The sequence below is a fragment of the Cnephaeus nilssonii genome (assembly GCF_951640355.1).
Source record: "Cnephaeus nilssonii genome assembly, chromosome: 23".
Lineage (NCBI taxonomy): Eukaryota > Metazoa > Chordata > Mammalia > Chiroptera > Vespertilionidae > Cnephaeus > Cnephaeus nilssonii.
Window position 1 is genome coordinate 3,000,680 of NC_137094.1, and position 9,282 is coordinate 3,009,961.

General features: G+C 41.6%; 1 pseudogene across 1 annotated transcript; it reads left to right on the top strand.

The window, feature by feature from the left end:
* Positions 1-7,483: 7,483 nt before the first annotated feature.
* LOC307094743 (pre-mRNA-splicing factor SLU7-like) lies at positions 7,484-9,082 on the top strand (annotated as a pseudogene). Its single transcript has one exon. The product of its transcript is annotated as a pre-mRNA-splicing factor SLU7-like (transcript).
* Positions 9,083-9,282: the final 200 nt, after the last annotated feature.

Sequence of the window (9,282 nt, forward strand, 5' to 3'; positions counted from 1 at the left end):
AAGTCATCGTGTGTAGACAAGCATCATGTCTATAGAAAGTGAGACGAATGATTATAAGTATATAAATAGTGATGATAGTGATGATGATTATGATCATGATCATGATGATTGAGACAATGGCAATGGACTAAGAATGGGTCTTGATCCAATTAAATGACAGCTCCTCATACAGACACACTATCACCATGGCTCCTAGGTGAGTGTTGTCCACTCTTCCTTGTAATTGTTGTGATATTTCATAATTGGAACCCCAATGAATTAGATAGCTTGGGTGATTCAGTGTGAGACCAGATCAGTAATATCTCCAGGTTGTCCAAGTGCAGATCCCCTGGACCTGGGAAGGTGTTATCTTCTAGAACAGACAATATGAGAATGTTCATGTAGGAAAAAAGGGATCCCCTTCCCACTAGTTTGAAATTACACATTCCTTATATCTCTTGATCCTTATCTGCAGAATCTTTAACATTTCTATTTCTAACAAACTCCTTATAATCATTATTCAGCTGTCTCTATCATACCCTGTACTAACTTCTGGGCCTTCACTGGAGGAGACTTTAAACCCATTTTTCCCGTAACTCTCTGTCCATGAACATCAGGCATAATTCTTTCTTGTGATTCAAAATAAGTCCAGTTTCCTCCCCTTATCCAGTTCCACAGTCATGTTCATATTTATGGGTAGTTTCCCAGCATCACTCTGCTCTGGTACCAGAACCTGCTCCAGTCCCAGTGGCTGCTGTAGCCAATCCACATGGACAGTGGAGGCTCAGCATTTTCTGGGGAGTTCTTCATAAAATCACCCAAAATAAAGTCCATTAAAGAAAATATTAAATTAGATTTGGTTTAAACTAAAGACTTCTGTCCAGCCAAAGATTCCATGCAGCAAATGAAAACACAAACATAAATATAAAGAATAGATTTCTAAATCATATGTCTGATATGAGAATATATAAATTACACATTAAGGATGTTCTATGTTTGTGGGAGAGCCTGGTACCCTGTGACTACATTGACCTTCCAGGGGAAGGGAAGGGAGTGAGGTATTCCTCCCTAGGTTGAAGTGTCCTTTCCTGTGAGAAATTCTATGGAAGGAATTCTTTTCACTCACCTCCTTCTGGATCCCTCTGATAACACTAGACTGAGAAAACAGGTAAAACTCCTTCTATCATCATTTCAACATATGAATGATTCTTAGTTGTACAGATTCATGATCACTGCTTTTATTTTGTGTCTTATCTACACTTAAAGCCATTATTATCTCTCATGTAATTAGTTTGGGGTCTCTGCCATAGGCCATGGGCTTGCATATCAGAGACTTTGCACAAGAAGCTATAGACACAGTCATACAATTTCCAACATAAAGAGCTACAAATGTGGGGAGATAAAAAAAGTCAGCAGAGTAAGTGCATGCTGCACACTCATGCTCCTAGGAACAAACTGATGTTATGACTAAAATACAGAAGAAAAAAAACTTCCTGAATAGTCAAAGGAAAATTTGCAGAAGATAACCCTGATACCCAAGGACTGAAAGTGGAGACCTCATAGAATCTGGTAGGAGGGGTGGAGGTGTGAAAGGGCTGTTCAGGCACCCACAGACAGCATCTGAAGTCTTGGAGAGATATCTCAGCTGTGGGAGGTTGACACTAAGAACTTTGGGATATAATCCCCAACCTAGGCCACCAGACAGAAAGCACCAAAACTGAGGAGGTTATCCTCATAACATCTGGCTGTGAAACGCAGTAGGGTGCTGTCTTCCAGGGAGTAACAGTTGAAAATTCAGGCACCCTCTTAAAGGGCCAACACACTAAAATCCATATAGAGCCACCCATCTTGTGCTCCAGTACAGGGAGGGTGAAATGGACTGGAGCTCTGAGATCAGAAGCCAGGACTGAGGTCTTGGGAGATATAGCTCAAAAGGCAAACATTCCAAGTTTCCTGGGCTGAGTCATTCCCTCAAGCAGCAGAGGACATCTTCCCCACATAGACATTTGCCTTGCCTGGGAGGAAGACAGTCAATACACCCTACTGGAAATCAGCTTGTCCCAAGGACAGTTAAGAGATTAAAAATAAGAATTAGCCTACAGGCATAAGCAACTTCCCTAGACTATTGGGAAAAAAAAAAAAAAAAAAAAAAAAAAAAACCTCTCACCACACTTGAGGATGTTTGTCTTGGGGTCAATTCAAGTCAGAATCCTATCAGTCTGTAGCCAGAGGAGGTCTCTGGAGGTTTTGAGTCTGTGCCTGATCTAATTAGTCAGTAGCAGCCTTTAACACTGCCCTGCACTAGAGATTGAGAGGTGTAAAGGACCTACCTAATACATAGTCACAAACCCAAACAGATAGCCAGACAAAGAAACAACCTCCAAATGAAAAAAACTAGAGAATTCTCCAGAAGAAGAGATAAATGAAGCATAGGTAAGAAATTTATCTGAAATAGAGTTCAGAGTAATGATGGTAAAACTGCTCAACAGCATGAAAAAAAAAGATATAGTAACTATGAAAAAAGAACAGCCTGAGATAAAGAAAGACATAACACAAATAAAGAACACACCGGAAGGAATACACAGCAGATTAGGGAAGCTGAGGATAAAATCAGTGAATTAGAAGACAGAGTTGAAAATATCACTCAATCAGAGAATCAAAATAAAAAAAACAATTAAATAAAAAGAAACACAGGAGGACAGCTTAAGGTAGCTGTGGGACAATGTGAAACGTAGTAATATTAGAATAGCAAGTGTGCCAGAAGAGGCAGACAGAGAGAAAGGAATATAGAAGGTGTTTGAAGAAATAATGGCTGAAAACTTCCCTAACCTGGTAAAGGAAAAAGTCACACAAGTTCAGAGGCACATAGAACCCCAAACAAGAAGAACCCAAATAGGCCCATGCCAAGATACATCAAAATTAAAATGCCAAAAAAAGTAAGGACAAAGAGAGAATCTTAAAGGCAGCAAGAGAAAGATCAACCAGCTACAATAATTATATAACATGGTTTGACATGTAAATAATTGGTGTGAACAACAAGCTGACCAAAAACTTCGGAAGAAAAAGTTGGGAAATGACATGTCTAAAAGGGGTTTGGAAAAGCTACAGCATATTTCTGAAAACCTAAAAGGCTACACACACTCCCAGAGTTGTGTGCGTGTTCAGCAAAGACGAAGGTGACTGAGAATTTCTTGTCTCTAGCTGATCTGAGGCTCTGTGTAAGCAGGAGTGAAAGGTCCGGTAAAGTGGTAAATGGCCTGCCAGAGTATTGGAGGCATGTCTCAAAGCAAGCATAGCCCCTAGCAGAGGTTGGGAGCTGTATTGGTTCAAAGTGTGGGTGGGAAAGGGAGTTCTATAGAAAGTAACCACACAGGGCAATCTAATCACAAATTCCCAATTGGTCAGGTCAAGGTGGACAGTCATGCTGCAGGCCTATATCTGTAGGGAAATATTTATATTTGCCTTAAGCAAGCCCTGTTCATTGTTCTTGTGCATGTAGGTTAACACACTTTTGAAATGCCAGAGTAATCCTCTTTCTTTCAGACTCCTTGGAAGCAACCACTCTTTTTTAAAAAATTACTTTATTGATTAAGGTATCACATATTTGTCCTCATCCCCCCATTTCCATCCCAAACCCCTCCCCAAACATGCCCCCACCCCTCTGTTTTCCATGACCACTGGTTAGACTCATATGCATGCATACAAGTCCTTTGGTTGATCTCTCTCCCTTATCCCCACCCTCCCCTACCTTCCATCTGAGGTCTGACAGTCTGATCGATGCTGTTCTTGTTCATCAGTCTATATTGTTCATTATTTCCCCTAGATGAGTGAGATCATGTGATACTAGAAATACACTTATAAGAACCTAAAATGAGACAAGCAATAATGGTTATGCTGAGAGGCAAATGAATGATTCAGTCTATAGTGAGTTTCTTTCTGGGCCAACAGTTCTTTTGAGTTCCAATTTCTATGTCAAACAGTTCCTTATGTGTACATGTCAGCAATGATATTTCAGTTCTGGATGGTGGAAAAATTGTGGTAATGCAGGTCCGACCCTCTCTGGTTTGGTCCTGGGCAACCTGCAGGGACGCACAGCTGCTGACTGCTGGTATGGCAAGGCATCGTCAGCATCTTCCATCTCTGGACTGTTTCTCTTCTGTCTCATGGCTGGAGCAGTCCTGTCAATTCCTCTATGTTGCAGGAATCCACATGGTCTCGGAGTTGTTTTCTGAAAATATACAATCATATTCTCGACCAAAAGTTAATAAAGGAATATTTTCTATAAATTTGACTTGTGATCCTTTTTTATTTTTTGCCCAAATGATTTTCCTTTGGCTTGTTTTGACATCATGTATGTTTTACATGGGTGTCTTGCTGTTAGCATTACAAATGAAAGTTAATTTTCTAAAGTACAAATTTTCTAGATGTAATTTACTTACAGGATATTTTTCTTTACATGATATTCTTTTACTATCCCCCCTTTTTTGATTTAAATATTAGGAGGCTTTTGGAAATTTTATAATGTAATCTTGATAGCTTTTAAATTTTAATTTTTTGCACTAAAATATGACTGCTTTAGGTTCATTACATGTTATGCAATTTTATCATGAGATGAAGTACCAATAAAAATTTTAGTTAACACTTTAGGAACAGCTTTTTTGTCCAGTGCAATTGATTTTTTCCAGAATATTTGCTTATTTCAATTAGCCAATTTAAATTAGCCTGAAAACTTGACTACTATTTTACTGTCACATGATCTCACTCATTTGTGGAATATAATGAATGGCATAGACTGATGAACAAGAACAGATCCAGAGACTGAGAAACGTCGATCAGAACCTCAAACCTCAGGGAAAGAGGGGGTTGGTGGGAGAAAGGGGGAGTGATCAGCCAAGTGACTTGTGTACATGCAATGAGCCTAATCAATTGACACAGACAACAGGGGGGTGGGGCACGAATTGGGGATGGGGGGGTAATGGGGGAATAAGGACACATATAAAATAATAATAATAATAATAATAATAATAATAATAAACTAAAAAAAAATAAATAAAAAGAAATTGTGAGGTAACCAGAACCCCAAGGATGCCTGAGAACATCTTTCTTGCCATGCTAGAGTCATCTGCTGTACAGTAATATTACCTGGGACAAATGGGGAAGTATTTTGGACTTATACTCCTGACTCTTCATGGGTAAGAGCCCTTACGTGGGCTGATCCCCCTCCTAATGTAGTCACCAATAATACCAAACACCTTGGTCAACCAGGAGGACCATGGGTGGGGCAAGGAAGTACAACTCCACAGGGGTCTCCACCCAGCTTCCCTTTTGTATGACACAAAATCAAACCATTGTTCCTTTGTATGTAAAATCAAAGAGAGGTTTTTGGCTTGTGTGGACACCAAAGGAAGGGACTATCACTACTTGTTCCTGGGAGAGGTGCAGAAAATGTAACTAAGACCTTGTCTATACAAAAAGAAATTGGCAGCCAGTTTGAAATGGAATTGCCATAGCCTAGAGCAAAGAATATCCTTACATGATATTATTCTACAATGTCATTATAATTTTTCCCAGATTTGTGTTACCCCCATTACCTAAAATAGTACCTCACACCCTTGGGTATCAATAAAAAATCATCTTTTTGGTGTTTGGAGACAAAGATAACACATCTCTAGATATTTTAGAATTACAACAGCATAATGTACAATTATCCCAAACAAACTTACACACTAATTCTTTGAATGTCTGGCAGCAATTTAAAAAGGACATGAAAGGATTTAATCACTTCCACTGTGTAGAGGGACCCCTGGGAAGGCACCTGAGCATTCTATATTGGCCCCTCTTGCCCTTTTGGCCAAGAGGGACCCTCTTCTCACAATCCAATTGTCCACAGCTGTTGCCTGAGCTTTCTGTTCATGCCGAGGTTGAAGCCTCTTGATGGCTGGTATTATGGATCTGTCTCTCACCCAGTGGGGTGAGCTGGTCCCTCCCTGGATTAGAAACCTGGGTTTCACAAGATATGTGATCAGTGCTGGCGCCCTGCCAGCAGGCGAGGGGATCCCAAGGCAGGTGCTGGGTGTGGCGGCCACGAAGGCATAGGCTACCAAGGAGACACAACTGAACCTCACATCACCCTGGTTGGCCCCGGAGGATGGCTGGTTAGCCAGAGACGAGTAAGATTCATCAGGAAAGGAACAACCTAAGACAGGCACATTTGCAGAGGGGCCATCAGGAGAGAACTTGAGGGTCAACAGAGGTGGGGCACAGACCTTCACCGCCCCCCCCAACTTTGCAGGGGCCTAAATCCTCACCACTGCTGATGGAGGTCTCCTGACTCTATGGCTGCTTAGCTTCCCATGCCCAGCTCAAATCGGAACCCAGGTAACAGACAGAGACTTGGCCGACAGCAGATGCGCTCTCACTGCAACAAGACTTGTTTGAGTTGTCTTGTACTCATGGTGTGGGGAAGTGGGATTCAATACCTAAATCCAGCCTAGTACCAGGAATGCTCAGGGCCTACTCAAGAAGGCAAATAATCCTTTCCACTAATATTTACAGAGTAAAATAAGATGGTTGTTAGAGTATTAAATTTGACAGTAAAATAGTAGTCAAGTTTTCAGGCTAATTTAAATTGGAAGCAACCACTCTTAAGAAAGCACAAAACCTTATAATCCAATCCCTGTCTTATTTTCTCCCAACTTCATGTAATCATTTTTACATATCCTCCTTAATTTCAAATGTATGATAGAACCTGCAGAGTGGGTGCAGGCCATAGTCAGCAGTGGTGGTGGGGGAGGGAGGCAGCACCAGTGGCCCAGCTAGCAAGGTGGCAGGCACAGTCAGGGTCAGAAGTAGGCTAGGAGGCAAGGGCACCGGTGTGCGGGGGGCGGGGGTGGTGCTCATGGTGGTGGTGGCAAGAAGGTCGAAGATAACAGATGTGCTCAGTGTCCTGTGACAGTACAACATCCAGAAGGAGGAGATCTTGGTGAAGGGGGACAAAGTCATCTTTGGTGGCAAGCTCTCTTGGCCCAAGAAGGTGAAGACCAATTACGTGGTGTAGGGGACTGGAAAGGAAGGCCAACCCAGGGAGTACCACATGTTGGATTGTATCTTATTTCTACTTAATAATGTGCACCTTTCTCATCCTGTTTATGCCTGACACGCAGCCTCTGAAAATATTCCTGTGATTAGAAGGCCTGACTGAAAGAGGTATTTGGATATCTCAGTGGTAAAGCATCAAAGTTGGCAAGTATAGACTGAAGTGCCCCTGTAGAAATAGGTCTTCAGCGACCTACTCAAGTCAAATGAGCTGCAGTTGAAGTTTTAGCAGGAGCAAAGAAACAACGAATTGAGGAGAAGACTGTGTGAGTTTTGAACATTAACTATTGGCTTTGTTTCTGCCTAATGGTTTGGGGGTCTACTGTGACAGGACTGGAGGAGGCCATTAACAGTGGTGGCTGCAGGTGTGGATACAGTTAATGCCGACTCCCTAGTGGGGACCAAATAAATGGGTTTGGAGGAAACAAAGAAGATGACCAGAGAGGACTGAAGAAAGAAGAAAGAGCTAGAAGAATAGCAGAAACTGGATAATGCTTCTGCAGAAGTTGATGAAGAAGGAAAAGACATCAACCCTCACATTCTTCAGTATGTTTCTTCAGTGCCATGGCATATTGATCCATCAAAAAGATCTAAAAAGAATTCCACAACTACTAACTACCGCAAAGGAGCATGTGGAAACTGTGGGGCCATGACACACAAAAAGAAAGACTGCCTTGAGAGACTTAGGCAAGTTGGAGCAAAATTTACAGGAACTGACATAGCTCCAGATGAACATGTCCAGCCTCAGCTGATTGTTGACTACGATGGGAAGAGGGATCAGTGGGATGGCTACAATCCAGAAGAACACTAGGCAATTGTAGAAGAATATGCTAAAGTTGATCTGGCAAGATGAACACTGCAAGCCCAGAAACTCCAAGAAGAATTAGCCTCAGGAAAATTAGTGGAACTGACTAATTCTCCAAAACATCAGTGGGAGAAGAGGAACCCAATTCTAAAATGGAAAAAATCATAACAGTGAGGATGAGGATGAAGATAAATATGCAGATGATATTGACATGCCTAGACAGAACTTTGATTCTAAGAGACAGATTACTGTTTGGAATCTCAGGACTCGAGAAGACATTGCAAAATATTTGTAGAATTTAGATCCAAATTCTACTTACTATGATCCCAAAACTAGAGCAACGAGAGAAAATCCCTATGTCAATGCAGGGAAGATTCCAGGTAAAGTGAGCTCTGCTGGAGACAACTTTGTTAGATATACAGGTGACACCATTTCAATGGCTCAGACACAGTTGTTTGCATGGGAAGCCTATGATAAGGGATCTGAAGTGCATCTGCAGGCCAATCCTACCAAATTAGAACAATTGTGTAAGTCCTTAAAGGTCAAAAAAGAAGACTCCAAAGAACAGCAGAAAGAAAGCATTCTGGAAAAGTATGGTGGCCAAGAACATTTGAATGCCCCTCTAGCTGAATTGCTTCTTGCTCAGATGGAAGACTATGTGGAGTACTCAAGGCATGGGGCAGTCATTAAAGGACAGGAGCGGGCTGTCGCCTGCTCCAGATATGAAGAGGATATGAAGATCCACAATGACACGCATATCTGGGGGTCTTATTGGAAAGAAGGCCGATGGGGGTACAAATGCTGTCACACTTTTTTCAAATACTCATATTGCACTGGAGAAGCTGGGAAGGAGATTGCGATTTCAGAGGAACATATTGTAAATGATATAACTGGAGAAGAACCCGCGGAAAAAAAATTAAACTCTCATGGAGATGCATCAGGAAAAACTAAGAGACGGAAGAAGAAACATTGAAAGAACAGCTCAGATAGTGATGACGAAGAAAAGAAACATGAAAAACTGAAAAAGGCACTGAATGCAGAGGAGTCCTGCTTCATGTCTAGGAGCTCATGCAGGTTGATGAAAGGAAGCGGCCTTACACTAACCTATATGAAACTTGGGGACCCACCCAGGAGGAAATGGAGGTCAATAGAACAAAGCATCAGATGCAGGATGACCCCATGGCCTCTTTCCTTGGACAGTAATAACTGGTTGTAGACAGTCACTCATGATAAACACAGCTGACGCTCTATTTTTTCAGCTTTTTGCCAATGATTGTAGATGGAAAAGTCAGTGTCTGCTCATCTTGCTGCCTGACTTTAATAAAGCTTCCAGAAGTCTAATAGTAAATGCATTCATTTCCACGCTGAAGAAATAGAAGAAAAACAAAGAGGAGGTACATTAA